The sequence below is a fragment of the Ambystoma mexicanum genome, chromosome 2q, assembly GCF_040938575.1.
Source record: "Ambystoma mexicanum isolate Mex_15411 chromosome 2q, UKY_AmexF1_1, whole genome shotgun sequence".
NCBI lineage: Eukaryota > Metazoa > Chordata > Amphibia > Caudata > Ambystomatidae > Ambystoma > Ambystoma mexicanum.
Genome location: NC_090924.1, coordinates 489866957 through 489882199, shown reverse-complemented (window position 1 = coordinate 489882199; position 15243 = coordinate 489866957). Strand labels below are relative to the sequence as shown.

The 15243-nt window shown below is 44.0% G+C and overlaps 1 long non-coding RNA gene across 1 annotated transcript in view; it reads right to left on the bottom strand.

Annotated features, from left to right (window-relative positions):
* LOC138569546 (uncharacterized) overlaps nt 1-15243 on the bottom strand; it is a 60627-nt gene that overhangs the window by 17147 nt on the left and 28237 nt on the right. The window contains exon 2 of the long non-coding RNA XR_011303260.1: nt 7944-8044. This is a non-coding gene — a long non-coding RNA (uncharacterized lncRNA). The remainder of the gene's footprint in view (nt 1-7943; nt 8045-15243) is intronic.

Sequence of the window (15243 nt, the reverse complement as noted above, 5' to 3'; positions counted from 1 at the left end):
AGAGAGTTTAGAAGTCTCGGTGGCAATTTTGGAATCAGGCAGATGTCCTGACCTCCATATGGGAATCTGTGTCTGATGGCAGCCATGTTATTGGACTTCCCTGATGCTACTCACTGACCTGTGGGCCTCGGGTAGTGAGTGCTCACAGCTATCTGTGCAGTGAGGAAGCTACTGATTAAACCTAAGTGAATGAAAGTTGTTTTCCCTAGGTGGGCATTATGTTTCTTTCCTCTCTTTCTATCTGCAGCTCCTGCTGCTCCAATTTACTAAACAGTTCAGTTTCTCCTTCTCCACAGTAGTCAGGGGCGGATCTGCCTATTTCCATACAGGAGAGGCATAAGCCCTTTTGTGGTAAGGCTTTGATATAATAAAGGGTTTGTAGCTTGACAGTGGGGAGCTTCTCAGAATTTGTAGATGGGCACTGTCCTTATTATGAAGCTAGAGACACTCCTGATTAGGGTAAGTAGGACTCGTCTGGCTATGGTCAGGAGGCTCTGGTGATCCACCCCAGTACTTTCTTCAGGAAGCTCACAGCAATGGGCCTGAGTGCCATGATAAGCAGCCACCTTGGTCCACAGATTCCTCCTTAGATCCTGACATGATTCCAGGACACTGACTTCATCATATACCCATTCCCTTTCTTACTGCCCCCTTGATAAACCCAAAAAAGTGGGGATTTTGGAATCTACACCTATTACTTTTCTCTTTCCTCAACAGTAGGTAGTCGTTGGCCCATTGAATGTCAGTATTTGAACATCGCACTTTTCAGTCTTGCAACCAATTTGAAAGACATTCTCCTTTAGGAGTGGCATTATCCAGACGTTCCACCCTACAGCATTCTTTTCTTTCTTCTCTGGCTTGGCCCATCCATTGGGTGAAGAAGGGTACCTCACTGCCTACGGTGACAGGTACGAGTAATCATGGCATTATTGCTGCTTTGATGGAGCGCACCTTGTTGCCCAATAGATATGTTATGAGGTTTTTGGGCCAGATCCCTTTACTCCAAGTACACACATTATCTTTATAGTGTTTACTGGAAGCAATTGGTAAGTAGTTATTAGACCCCCTAAGTGTCTGTTTCCTGAGTCTATTTAAGCAACATTGTCCTGGGTCTGACCCAATGCAAAGTCTTTAGTATTGATCTATAGTACAAGTGAATCTGTTTATTCCTTCTGTGTGTATTTGTTTCTGGATTCACCAAATAGGCTAGCATATATTCTCAAAAGGTGCTGCACTACTCCGGGTTTAATGGGCTCTGCCTTCATACATCAGGACAGAATCAGGCAATATTTCGGGTCGTTCTATAAACAAAGCAGTCAAAATTGTTTTTCTTCTGGAGGTCGAACTGGCTTTCTGGGCCCTCGTTCATGTTTTTTCAAATCATCATGGTTTGACAGTCCATTGTTTTTTCTTTTTACACCACCGTCCTTTTCCCTGGTAGGATGGCTTAGGAGGACTTTCTTTTCCCTGATCTTACTGATTTCTATGGTAATTCGTATAGCCCAAATTCTGGTTTGTATAGAAAGATCTTGCTGATATTCACTGACTGTATCGCTTCCTCTGATGATGGTTTCTCTAACTGTTTCACTCTCCTCTGCAAGAAAGGTGGGAGGTACTCACTGAAATGCCCAATATTAGGGTGTTCTTTATCATTACGAGGGCACAGCCAGTTATCCACTTATTATTTCTATCTTTCTATCTCTATTTCCTCTGGCTCCTCTTGCAGTAACAATCTTGTCTTAAGAGAACTAGGTATACCATGCCCTGCCTAGTGAGGTTTAGTATTCAACAGGGGAGACCTGAGGCCAGATTACAGAAATGTTGCACCGGTGCAAGGGCAAAGTTGCACGGTATTAGGACTAGGGCAAAGTTTGCCCTATTTTTAAAAACACTAGGACATATTAGAAAACTATTGCACCATGACAACTGTACCATGGCATTGTATAAGCAGCTAGGAGAAAATTGCTCTGGTGCAAGAAAGATACATTTTGGATGTGTTTTTTCACCAGGGCAAAGTTTGCCCTTGTGCTCATACCATTCCGTATTAGCACTAAGGCAAACTTTGCCCTGTTGCAATAATGCTGTGAAAATCTATCTTTTTTGCCCAAGATCAATTTTTGCCCTGATGCCTACACCATGCCAAACTGCACTTGTCATGGTGCAACAGTTTTCTAATATGTCCCAGTGTTTTAAAACATAGGGCAAACTTTGCCCTAGTGCTAATACATACTGTGCAACTTTGTTTCTATAATCTGGCCCCTGGAGTCTTGTCCCCGCCATTATTATGCACCAATTATTTATTTTTATTTTGGGCAACTAGACGCTGGAGTCCTGCTAAGTTCTTTCATGGTTCTAGGAAGACATAAGGTGGGAATTTAACGTCTTCTACTTTGACCATGACAATGGGACTACCCGTATTATGCAGAGGGTGACTTTCCTGGCTATTGGGTAGAGAGGGGTTAATCCATAGACCATGGAGGGGGGACCTACCTGACTTTTGGGAGGAGTACTCCCCAAAATGCAGAGAAGGATACTCTAGGCATCTCACCCAATGCCACCTCTGGGTAGCTATGGCATTGGCTGGAGGGTGATGCTGGGCCTGATTTCCTCGCCCATAGACTCCTCCTTTGCTCTTTGGATACACCAGCACTCTGACTTCATCCCAAGTTATAACAACGATAATATTAAACTGCACTGTGTTAACAGCATCAAAAGACAACCTTACATGGACAACAGAGCAACAATAACATAACATAAAACATTTGAACATGTGACACTTGAGATACAACACCATTCAGAGAACCAATTAGAGATAAAAGTAGTGTTACAAAAACATAGGGACAACGCAACTAGACCCAGAGGTTTTAGTTTAACATTTGGCTCTTTTATTTGCGGTTTCACAACATAATGTGTCTCAATTTGGGGAAATATTTTGGGGTTAAACAAAGGATAAGTAAACTATCAGTCCTGGATATGAGTAGAACATTACCAGGCCAGCAGAGGGAGCTCACATGGCCAACCCATATGTCTTGTTTTACCTTTGGACCCAGATCAAAACTATGCAAACTCAACATTCTTTCTCAGGAATCATATCAACTTGTTTAAAAGTTGAAAATGCCAGAGCAAAATTCAGACATCCCACAGTTATGGCAGAAAGGCAGCATCTCTGCCCTTTCCTCTCTTTTGTAGAGTAGATATCTCTTAATGGATGAGGCAGTACCTCCCTAACTGCAGGAGACAACCGATGGGGGAACAGCTCACACGTAGTGCATATGCTAGTCATTGACATCCCCTTCTTACCCTGAGAAGGACAGCCCTTAAAATCTAGATGAATAAAGTATTGCTATTTATGGAATGGTTCCATTATTTGGCTGTGGTACAAAGTTTTGCAGGGATATTGGCCAGAGACCCTTATCTAGCAAGGTGCCAGAGAGACTGCAAACTCTAGATTGCAGTGCTATTGAAATGCACATCCTATCCACCCACCCAAACCCCCTTATTTGTCACTGCTAGCATGCGGCTCTTCACTTTCCTGTAGCCATCACACCCACTTTAGGTCAGTGTGCCATACTTCTGAGGACTCCACACGTAACCCTCTATATGTGTTGCTCCTCCTTTCAATGTGAAGAACCCCATATAGGGTTGCAGCATCACTCTGATGTTAAACACTCTTGATGCCCTTGTTGTGGCTGATGGGGAAGGGTTCATGTCATTTCGGCCTGTGTGGGAAGAGTTTTTGGGGATTGTGGGAGAAAGCAGAGTAGACACAGAGGATGAATGCGCACAGATTCAGGTCCCCTGCAGGATGCCTGATGAGCCCCTGTGACTGCCGTCTTGCCATGTCCAGAATAGGCACTGCCCTGACAGGCAAAATTCTGAGCACAGGACCTGAGCATCTAGAGTGCTTTTTGAGACATCTCTCAGCCTGACAATCAGCATACTAAGGAATACAAAATGTTTGTCTGCTTCCCTCAAGTTTCAAGTAGCCCTTTTTTCAGAACCAGAAATGCCTGACTCTCATAACCATAGGTGTGGAGTTTCCAGATTTGCCTTTTCTCTCAGCTCGCTGATGTTTTTGTTTTTGTTTCACATGGCATACAATGTATCTATTTGAGGGAGAGGAAAAGTGAGAGACAGAGAGAGCAGACTGACACACACACACACACGCACGCACGCACGCACGCACACACGCACGCACGCACACACGCACACACACACACACACACACACACACACACACACACATACACACCAGACTGCCACTGCAAGCTTAGCCATTAGTACTGACTGAAGCATGACTAATCTCTCCTACTTTGCCCTATCAGGCTATCCCACATCATCAGCTAACCAGACTCAAAGGGCTATAGTCTGTCTGACCTTTGTCTCTTCCCTATGAATGACAGATTACCAAGTTTCTCCGCTAAACCCATAGAAATCAAATCGGCACAAAGGAACCAAGTACTTCTGACCTGCTCCCATCAACTCCACAGTTTGCTTTGCATGTCTGCCTCTCCCAGTGTCCCACTAATTACCCCCTTTTCTTACAGAGCCATGAGCAGCAAGACAAAACTGTGCTATGCAAGACCACTTACATTACAAATAGATAATAATAATTATTATTATTTTTATGAAAACTTACACCAAATTGCTTGATATGAACAAATACCCACCATTGCATGAACTCAATGTCGTATTCATGGGGTTAGAAATTATGAACTCAATATTTATCCCATCAAAGATTGAAATATGTGTATCATGCATGATTGCCTGCTGGCAACATGACCCACACTAGAGATTAGCCCTTTGACTTATCTGTCACATTGCAGAAACACATCACTCTATGGGACTCATTATGATTAAAGCAGGAAAAGAAACACATGTGGTATTTGTATGATGGAAAATGTATCCAGCCTGGCTGCTCCAATGCACGTTAGGATGGCCAGAAAAGAACACTTATCATGTTGGCTTTTCTCTTGATTTCAGAACAAATAAAATAAATGCCACGGTAAGAAAACATTCTTACATGGCCCTACTGGCCTACATGGGTGTAGCGAGACTGGACATGCTTAATACTTGTCCACACTGGCTGCACCACACCAATAGAGGCCAGCATGTCCAAGTAAGACACGCATCATGATGGTTTTACCCTTGATACATGTACAAAATGCAATACCACAGTAAAAAACAATGCGTAGACTGGCATCACATCACCAATATAGGGTAGTAAGGCCACTGAAGAACACTCATCATTTTGGCTTTACCCTTGATAACAGCAAAACATGCCATGCCTCAGTAAGAAAGCGTTCTTGCATAGTCATACTGGTATACAGTGGTAGAGCCACTCTGGCCCCTTTGGCCATGTATGAACACTCATCATGTTGGTCTTACCCTTGATGCCAGTAAAAATTTTATGCCACAATAGGAGAATATGTCCAGAACGGCTGCATTAATCTGGGCCAGTATGGCCAGGTAAAAACACATATGTTGGCTTTTTTCTTGATTTCAGTAACATACAATGCCATGCCACAGTAAGGACACCTTCTTACATGTCTTTCCTGCCCTACATTAGTGCAGCCAGCTTGGTCATGCTTAAATTAACTTGTTTAAAACGTGTCCAGACTGCCAGCAACAATGTAGGCCAGTATGGTGACATAGGAACACTCATCATGATGGCTTTACACATGATACCTGTACAAAATGCCTTGCCACAGTTAAAAAGGATGACTAGACTGGCAGCACCAATATGTGCCCGTATGGCCACTTAGGAACACTCATCACGTTGGCTTAAACCTTGATGCCATGCCACAGTAAGAAAGTGGTCTTACATATCCATATTGACATACATTGGTTCAGCCAATCTGCGCATGTTTAAAACATGTCCAGAGGAGCTTTACCAATGTCAGACAGAACGACCGCATAAGAACATTCATTATGTTGGATTTACCTTTGATGCCAGTACAAAATGCCATTCCATGGTAAGAAAACATGTCCAGACTGGCTCTATCAATGTAGGCCAGTATGGCCATGTAAGAACACTCATTATGTTGTTTTACCCATGATGACCATGGCCACGTAAGAATACTCATCATGTTGGATTCAGGTCTACTCTGGATGCAACAATATAGGCCAGTATGGCCTCTGAAGAAATTGCATGAGGTTCTGTTTTTCCCTACATAAGCATACTTCCGGTTTGTTTTCATTTACAATTGGTGAGTTGGTACAAGTGGATCTACATCATATGACCTTAGCCCTACCCACCTGCTTAGCCCTGCTCCTTTAATTTCTTGACTGTTACATCAAATGGCATCTCTCATTGTTACATCAAATGGCATCTCTCATTCAGGCATCTGAAGTAAAAGACAGATGAGGAAAAGGGCATTTCCTGTTTGGGCCTGTTTTGACTGGAGGAATACAGGATCCACACCCCTGCTCCTAACATATCAGGTAAGCTTCCTTGATTATGTATCCACCTCTCTCTGCCAACAGCCCATACCCACCATCACCACTCACTGCCAACCATGCCACTCACCAGCAACAACATGGAAACTGAATCACAGTAACCTCACTCACATCACCATAGACCCCATCAGCACTCCTTCATCGACTATTACGTGAAAACTGGTGTTCACCAACGCAGCAGAGATAACACAGAACTTTGAAGCTGTCTTCATTACCAAGAACTGGAAGACATCCACCTTTACCCACATCTTAGACATCCTCATTCCCAATGCCTACAGCATTACACAATAGGATCATTCAAACAAGATGGCCAAAGTTCTTATCATCCTGCAAAAGGCATCATATCCATGCACCCAACTGGACGTCACCACCACCAACTCTTTTGTAAACCTCTACAGCAACTTCCCACTCCCCCTAATGGATACAATCACCTTCTACTTTATCTTCAGATCCTCCAAGCCCAACACCTATTTCACCAGACACTTCACATACTTGGCCACCACCATGTCTCATGCACGCCAACAACATCATCCTCTGTGACTTCAACTTTCCTGGCAACCAAGTCAATAAAGGAAGATCCCCACTGCCTTCTTGACACTCTGAACCTCCAAAAGCACATTAATGATCCAAAACATAGGAGCAATACTATCTTTGACTCATTATCACCTCCCTGCACACACTCTGCCACAGCTCTCCAATCCCTCTTGAGTTTTAAGACCATTTGGCAGTTCCCTTTGTCATTAGTTACACCACCCAAGCCTACCATCAGAAACCCAGCAAATAAGCCTTCAGATTCTTCAAGAACTTCCAGATGTAATATGTCATGGAAGACCTCACCAACCTCCACCTCATATAGGATGATCTACCTCATGTGAAACAGGACTGTGACTAGCTTTTTCAGGAACTCAACACCACTGTTGCAACCAACATCAACTGTCATGCCAGAGTGAAATAAGACACTTTCTGTATCCTGGTACACTCATCATATCAACTTCAACGAAAGGACAATCGGAAAAATGAAAAAACTTGGTGACTGACCAGCAGTGTTTCTGACATTGCCATGCTCAAAGAACTATGTGCTACATGCATACACCTGATCACCACTGCCAAGGCTAACAACTACAAGAACACACAAGTGAATTATAAAAATGGAAGCAGAGCTGCTCTCTTCAAAGCCATCAAGCATTGCATACACCCTCTTCCTGACCCACTGTACTGCACTGCATTGAAAAATGTACATCCATTAACTCTTTCTTCTTCTAATGAAGCAGCATGATCTGACAGCACATAGACACCATTGCCACAGTTCACAGCATACCACACACCCAACCTCGCAAAAACATCACTACCTGGACAACTTTTAAGACACTCACCATGGAAGACCTGACTGCAACCGTGAATCTCTCAAGACCACATCATATGTGGATGATATCCTCCCTGTCTCACTATTCAAGACCATCCTGAATGAAGCACTCTGACCTTACCTGGCAGCATCAGCAGCTCCCTCACTCAAGGCAGCTTCACCTTAACCCTCAAGACTTGACAAATCCTCCTGCTTTTCAAGAAACCAACACTCAACATCACCCTGTGGAAACAGAAAAATTGATATGAGGCCGGGAAGCCCAAAGGAAACACACCAACACAGGTTACAAAGGACATACAAAGCGCTTTATTCAAAGATACAACAATTACCAAAAGTCAATTGACATACGGATAGCTATTCGGCCCTCAGAGTAACAGAACGAACCATCAACGGTAGTTTGCCGTGTTAGTGTGTGAGACCGAACATTGGGACACTCGGGTTTTTATACTTTTTATCCAGCTCTGGCCAACCCCCTCGCAAGTTAACCATTCTCAGAATCAAACCTAGGGTTCGTTGCCAGGTCAATCCCATAATGTATTCATTTTGATCAGTTCCGCTGATACAGTTGTTCATTTACACATAGGTCAGGGATAGGACAAGGTCTCAGTTCACGACCCCAACAAGTGGCCTGCGGGCATATTACTTATTCATGTGTGCGGAGGTCACAGCGGCCAGAATCCCACTCGAACTGTCATTCAGGGTGACTTCCACACTACAAGAGAACCTAAAATGGCGGCTAAATCCAAGATGGCGATTTACACAATACATTAAGGTCAAGACCTTGCCGCGGAATCTATTTATACGATGTTTTAGACAACTTGGCGTAGGCCAACATACATTCAAACAATGCAATAGGAGGTATAATATTTCGATTTCCACAGACCCTCCTTTTGGCCTATGCCAAGTGCTAAACATCATTCCTAATACTTTTGAAAATAACTCCATGTGTTATCATCCATAGATTCCGCATCATTGTCTGTAATGTCTATAGCCATGAGGTCGTTCATAAAACCCTCTTGTAACATGAATTCTTTAGATGCTGTATCTGGGGTATATATTTTATGCCCTATTGCGCTCACTGCTTGAGCACAACACCCCCCTATCATACCACATATACTTGGGAGGCATTGAAAACAACAACAAAGGAATAACAGAATCCCTAAAATAACCAGAATAACGGAAAGCACCTTCCAACCCCAAGATCGCAAAGAATCCCAAAACCAAGTACTAAGGTTCCAGTCTCCTACAGGGATATGGACTTCAGAACTGAGAGTATGCAAGTTCTGAATTGCTTTAAAAATTGTTGGTGAGGAGTCTGGTACGAAAACACAACAAGCGGACCCCACTAATTTGCATACTCCACCTCGTTCTGCCAAGATGACATCTAATGTCATCCGATTTTGAAGTGCTACCAATCTTATCGCCTTTTGCTCTAAGGTCATATTGTAGAGAATGTCCGTGGTCCGGTTGATCGTTCTCTCCAGTACCCTGGCTAATCCCCTAATGTTCTCTGAGTTTGCTATTTGTCCCCAAAAGGGTACAACCGATTTAGCTATGTCCCCCAATACTTGCCCCGGGGTATCTCCATTGTTGTCTCGCCGTGGACGAGCCTTAGAAACCTCCAATGTACTAGCTACAAATACCCCGGGTAACAATATTCCTAAATAGCAAGTTCCCTGCCAATCCTTGGGCAACCAGGGAAATGCTAAACTGCCACAAACAAAATAAACAGGCCCCCCTACATACAGAGGCCTGTTTTCCCCAGTCAAATTTACAATATTTTTACAAGCTTCAAAATCTCCCATTGGCCTAGTGCCATTTCTCTGTACACAGAAGGGAACCAAGTCAGGACTTTACAGAATAAGAAGGAGGTACAGCATCCTTATTGCCTATCGGAGCCATTTTAAAGGAAATCAGAGTTTGAAAAGGAAGAGATAGTTTGTCAGACGGCCTAATAGAAGCGACGTTAGGTTTACTTCTATTTGCGAAAAGCCAGCATCCCAGGGGAGTCAATTCACGTTTCTCAAAATCATTTAAATTAGTTCCATCAAAGTTCCCTGAGATGCTATCATTCCATCGGCCAAAGAATAGTGCTCTAAGAGAGGCATAGCAAGAAGTCGTTAAAGGTAGAGGATGTATATACCATCCCAGTCCCTTGTTCCCATGTTGCGGTAAATGAGTACAAATCCAACAATTACTCTTATTAAAAATGGCATGAGTAGCATTCATTACTATCATCAGAGTGTTATTATAATACTTTTGTCTATGTAGGGAGTCTCTAGGGGACAGAGTGTGAAGGTGTACAGAGGGAGTCAAAACAGTTGGTACGATCTCGGTCGGTAATAGAGGTTTCAAAGGATAGATTTCTTTGAAATACCAAAGTCCTACAGTAGCAGTTGCAAAAATAACAATAATCATTATCAAAACACAACAGTATGTTTTCGGGGCCCAGGCACATTGTTCGTTGTTCGATTTGGTCACCCCCTTATCTAAAAGTCCAGTGCGGGGAGCAGCGGTGAAGGTGGCAGGCATCATAGTTTCTCGAACGACGGCCCCAATGTTTGTTGCTAGCGACACTACGGTCGCATGATTTCTTAGTCCTTCCCAACCCTAGCCAGCAGAATCCCTTTTTTGTTCAACAAAACTTTCTCATAACAAGACAATTTTCCTATCACTTCCTTTTCCAGATGCACGACACTTGTGCCGAAGTTCTATTTCCGTGGTCGAAGGTTGTACCTAATGGTACCCAAAATTGTCTGGTCCGGAAGCAAAGTATCGTCACTTCCTGAGGGAAGCGACGTGTCGGTGGCGACGGAAGTCGCAGAGCTCGAAACAGTGTTTTCCGGAAGTGATTTTTCAAGAGAGTGCGGAGACAAAATGGACTGTTCCCCAAGCTCCTCAGGCTCAGAGAACTCCTCCGACGCTCTCACAGTTCTGTTTGCTACTCCAAGATCAGAGACTAGCATCAGCGAGGGGTTCTGCTTCTTCTGTAGCGTGTGGCGTCGGGTGAGGAAGTTTCTTGACGTGCGTCGCGTGAATCCAGTTCTTCTTTCCAGCCACCCGCACTGCTGTCCTGGTGACCAATAACACCTGATGGGGTCCCCGCCAGAGAGGCGCGAGACAGGAAGACCTCTCGTAGGCCTTCACGAGGACCCAACTTCCAGGCTGTATATCGTGTCCTAGGCCCGTGAACCGTACAGGTAAAGCAGAATTCACCTGGTGGTAAATGAAATACAGATTTTTAGTTAACTGGTTACAGTAGTCTACAAGCAATACATTTTCCACCTCCCTCAGGGCTTTAGGTTTCGGGAGACCCCAAATGTTAGCAGGTCTCCCCATTACTACTTCAAATGGAGAAAGCCCAGTTCTAGTCTGAGGTGTGGTACGCATAGCTAATAACACAATAGGCAAAGCATCTGGCCATTTTAGTTTGGTATCAGCACATGTTTTTGCAAATTTCTTCTTTAAAATACCGTTGTGTCTTTCTACCAACCCAGCACTTTGAGGATGCCTAGCTGAATGAAATTGTTTCTCAATACATAGGGCTGCACATATTTGCAAAATTACTGCTGCGATAAAGTGAGGACCATTGTCCGACCAGATTATCCTCGGGAGCCCAAATCGAGGAAAGAATTCTTTTACCATAATCTTTGCAGTGGTCATGGCAGTAGCATCTTTGACGGGGAAAGCCTCGACCCATTTACTGAAAGCACAAATAATTACAAGAACATATTTCAGATTATTACATCGCTCCATTTCAATAAAATCAAAATGTATAACCTCAAAGGGGACAGAAGGGGGCCCAAAACTTCCCCTTGGAGCCACTGTCCCCTTACCCACATTGTGCTGTATGCAGATCATACAGTTCTGGACATGCCTCTTTGCAGTGTCCAGAATCTTGTCATTCACCCAGACCTGTTCTAACATTCTCGTGATCTGCTGGGCACACACGTGCGTAGGACCATGTGCCATCGTAACCATTGCCAATACATAAGAATCAGGAAGCAACCATTCCCCTTCGGATGTATCCACCCAACACCCTTCGTCATCCAGTTTCCCCATTCCTTCAGCCCACTTTCTAGATTCTTCCATCGTGGCATCAGTCTGAATATCTCGCACAGACCCAATACCTTCATCCATTATGCAAACATCTCTCGTTTCCCTCGAGGTATACATGTCCGTGCTAAGGTCTGTGGCCGTTTGTCTGGCTATCAAATCAAATCCGCAAAAGCGTTCCCTTTGCCCACATCATCTATGACCTTGCGATGTGCTGCACATTTCATGATCGCTAACCGTTTAGGGAGTGAGAGTGCCGAAAGTAATTGCACTATCAAAGGGCCATGCTGAATCTTGGTCCCATGTGAGGTCAGGAACCCTCTTTCCGACCAAAGTTTTCCGAAGTTGTGAGCCACCCCAAATGCGTACTGGCTATCAGTATATATATTTACTCTTCGCCCTTGGGAAAGTTCACAAGCTCGGGTCAACGCTATAATCTCTGCGGCCTGCGCGGAGTTATGCGAAATTCTCTTAGTTTCGACAATTTTATTCAATGTAGTAACTGCATAAGCAGCTGTAGATGTACCATTCGAAAGTTTGAAGCAGGAGCCATCGCAAAACAGCTCCCCTTCTGCATTATCCAAAGGAGTATCTATGAGATCTATCCTGCCCTTCGTTTCTTGTTCGGTGGTATACAGGCAGTCATGTGATTCTTCGTCACCACAAACAGTGTTTTGCGGGAAAGGTAAGAGTTCAGCCGGATTAAGAACACAACACCTCTTAATTTGAATATGAGGGGCAAACAGAATTAGTTCATACCTTGTTAACTGTGCAGAGGTGAGGTGTTGCGTTTGGGTTTTGTTCAATAGGATATCAACAGAGTGAGGTACCATCAAAATCAAATCATGGCCTAAGATCATTCCCTCACTCTGTTTTACAGACGCGGCAGCAGCAGCAACAGCACGCAAACATCTTGGCAAAGCGCATGCGACAGGATCAAGGGCGGAGGAGTAGTAGCCGCACGGCCTATTCTTCCCTCCGTGTTCCTGTGTTAACACAGCCAAAGCACATCCATCACATTCATGCACAAACAACACAAAGGCCTTGTCATAATTTGGAGTACCCAGAACCGGTGCCGAACATAGCACGGTTTTGAGAAGCTCAAATGATCGTTGATGTTCCGATTCCCATGGCAGTGGCAGAGAAATGCCCTTCTTCGTCAAAGCCAACATCGGTTTTACCACTAGTGCGAAATTCGGGATCCACAACCTACAGTAGGAAGGCATACCTATCAGGGCTCTGACTTCCTTCTGCGTATTTGGAACAGACATGCCAGAAATGTGTTTTATTCTTTCGGGTGTCAATCTTCTCCCCTCCTTTGACAGGAGGTAGCCTAGATAGGCAACCTCCTGACAACAATATTGAATTTTTTTAAGCGAAGCTTTGTGACCATTTTTAGCTAGATGAACAAGCAACAGTATAGTGCCTTCTTTACAGGCATTCTCAGAATCTGCAGCCAAAAGCAAATCGTCAACATATTGGAGCAGTGTGCAAGTAGGTGGCAATTCAAGGGTGTCAAGCTGCTCTTTCAATGCTCTACTATAAATACTAGGACTTTCAGTATACCCTTGAGGTGCCCTTGTAAATGTAAATGAGCGTCCCCTCAAGGTGAACGCAAACAGATATCTGCTTTCTTTATGTATAGGGATACTAAAGAAGGCGTTTTTCAGATCCACAACACTAAAGTGCGTAGCCGTAGCGGGGATCATTGTTAATATCGTTGTCACATCAAGCACAATTGGAAATTGTGGGGCAACCACTCGGTTAATAGCACGGAGGTCAATTATAAACCGGTATGGAATTGCATTGTCGCCTTTCTTATATACGGGTAAGATTGGACTGTTGCAAAAACTACCTGTAATCTCTTCGAACACCCCACGATGTACAAAATCGGAGACAATGCATTTCAAAGCACGTTCGCCTTCGACTGATATTTTTTACTGCAGGATGCGTGGCAGTTTCACTCCATGTTTCAGGACTATTTTAACGGGCTCAATCTGTAACACTCCAACATCATTGTCATCCACCGCCCACAAACATTCCGGGACAATGCTGAACTCGGGAGGTAAAGGTCGAATCAAGAACTGAGAATTAGGAAGTTGCTGTGGTGAAACCGTTAGCCGTACTCCATCCGAAGAACAATGAATTACTGCGTTCAATTTCTTTAACAAATTCAACCCCAGCAAATTCTCTCCACAGTTCGAAGTGAGAAGAATAGGACAATGGTCCGTGAAGGGACCCAAAGAAACGGATACCGGTGCAGAAACCGGACAGACAGTTGGTATACCAGAAAACCCTACGGAAACATTTGTTTGTCCTGACAGTGGGATGTTTGGAACCCTAGAATGATCAATGGAGCACTTCTGTGCTCCAGTGTCAATCAAAAACTGGTGTTTCCTATTCCCTACTAATAATTCAACGTAGGGGCCTTTCTGATTAACGGGAATAGGTGAAGGTTCCAAACCCTGCTTCGGGCAATCCTAATGAAATAGAGCCTCATCAGAAGGAAGCTCTTCAGAAAGGTAGGCAGCAGAAGGGTGATCAAATATGTTTCTCGAGTCCATACTCGAGATCTGATTTTCCCGTGAAAAAGGTTGCTGAGAATCTTGTAAGAGCTGACCTCTGTCAGGGCCCCCTGCTCCAGGGCGGCCCCTAGGTCGTCTACCCATACCCACAAACGCACTGCTTGACTTCTGGCGAAGGACAGGGCACTGTGCTCGCCAATGACCTTCCTGGCGGCAATAAGCACATTGATTAATATTTACAGGACTCAGAGGAGCATTTCCTTTTAGAACGTACTGACCTCTAGTTTGTGTCATACCTCCTCTGGGATTTCTAATAATTTGCTGTAATAATACTTTGGTTTTTAAATCTCCCTTTCTCTTTTCAATTTTCTCCTTCTCATTATTAACACGGTTCTCATAATACTGAGCCATGTGCAAAACCTCGGATTGAGATTTTGCCTGCCAAGCGCTCTCTGAGGACATAATTTGTGATTGGATGTCAGGTAACAATCCACGTACAAATTTGTCCACGAACAACCTTTTTACCGACTCTGTACCTAAATCCTGTCCACTGAAGTCAGAAAATACCTGCTCGAATCTATTAAAAAATTCGGTGGCGCCTTCAGTTTTCCCTTGGATACAGGCCGTAAGCTTGTCCCAAATAATCCTTTTTTCTGGAATTATAGTTTTTAGTTTAGCGACAATCCTATAAGGTAGAGTAAGTATTACCTGTGGTGGTTTCTCACCAGCTGGTCTTTCTCCATCAATTCTAATAATATTTGCCTACGTATCTCCCAGCCCCGGCACATCGTCTATTGTCCGAACCTGTTTCCATACATCTACGGGTAGGAGTACAGGGAA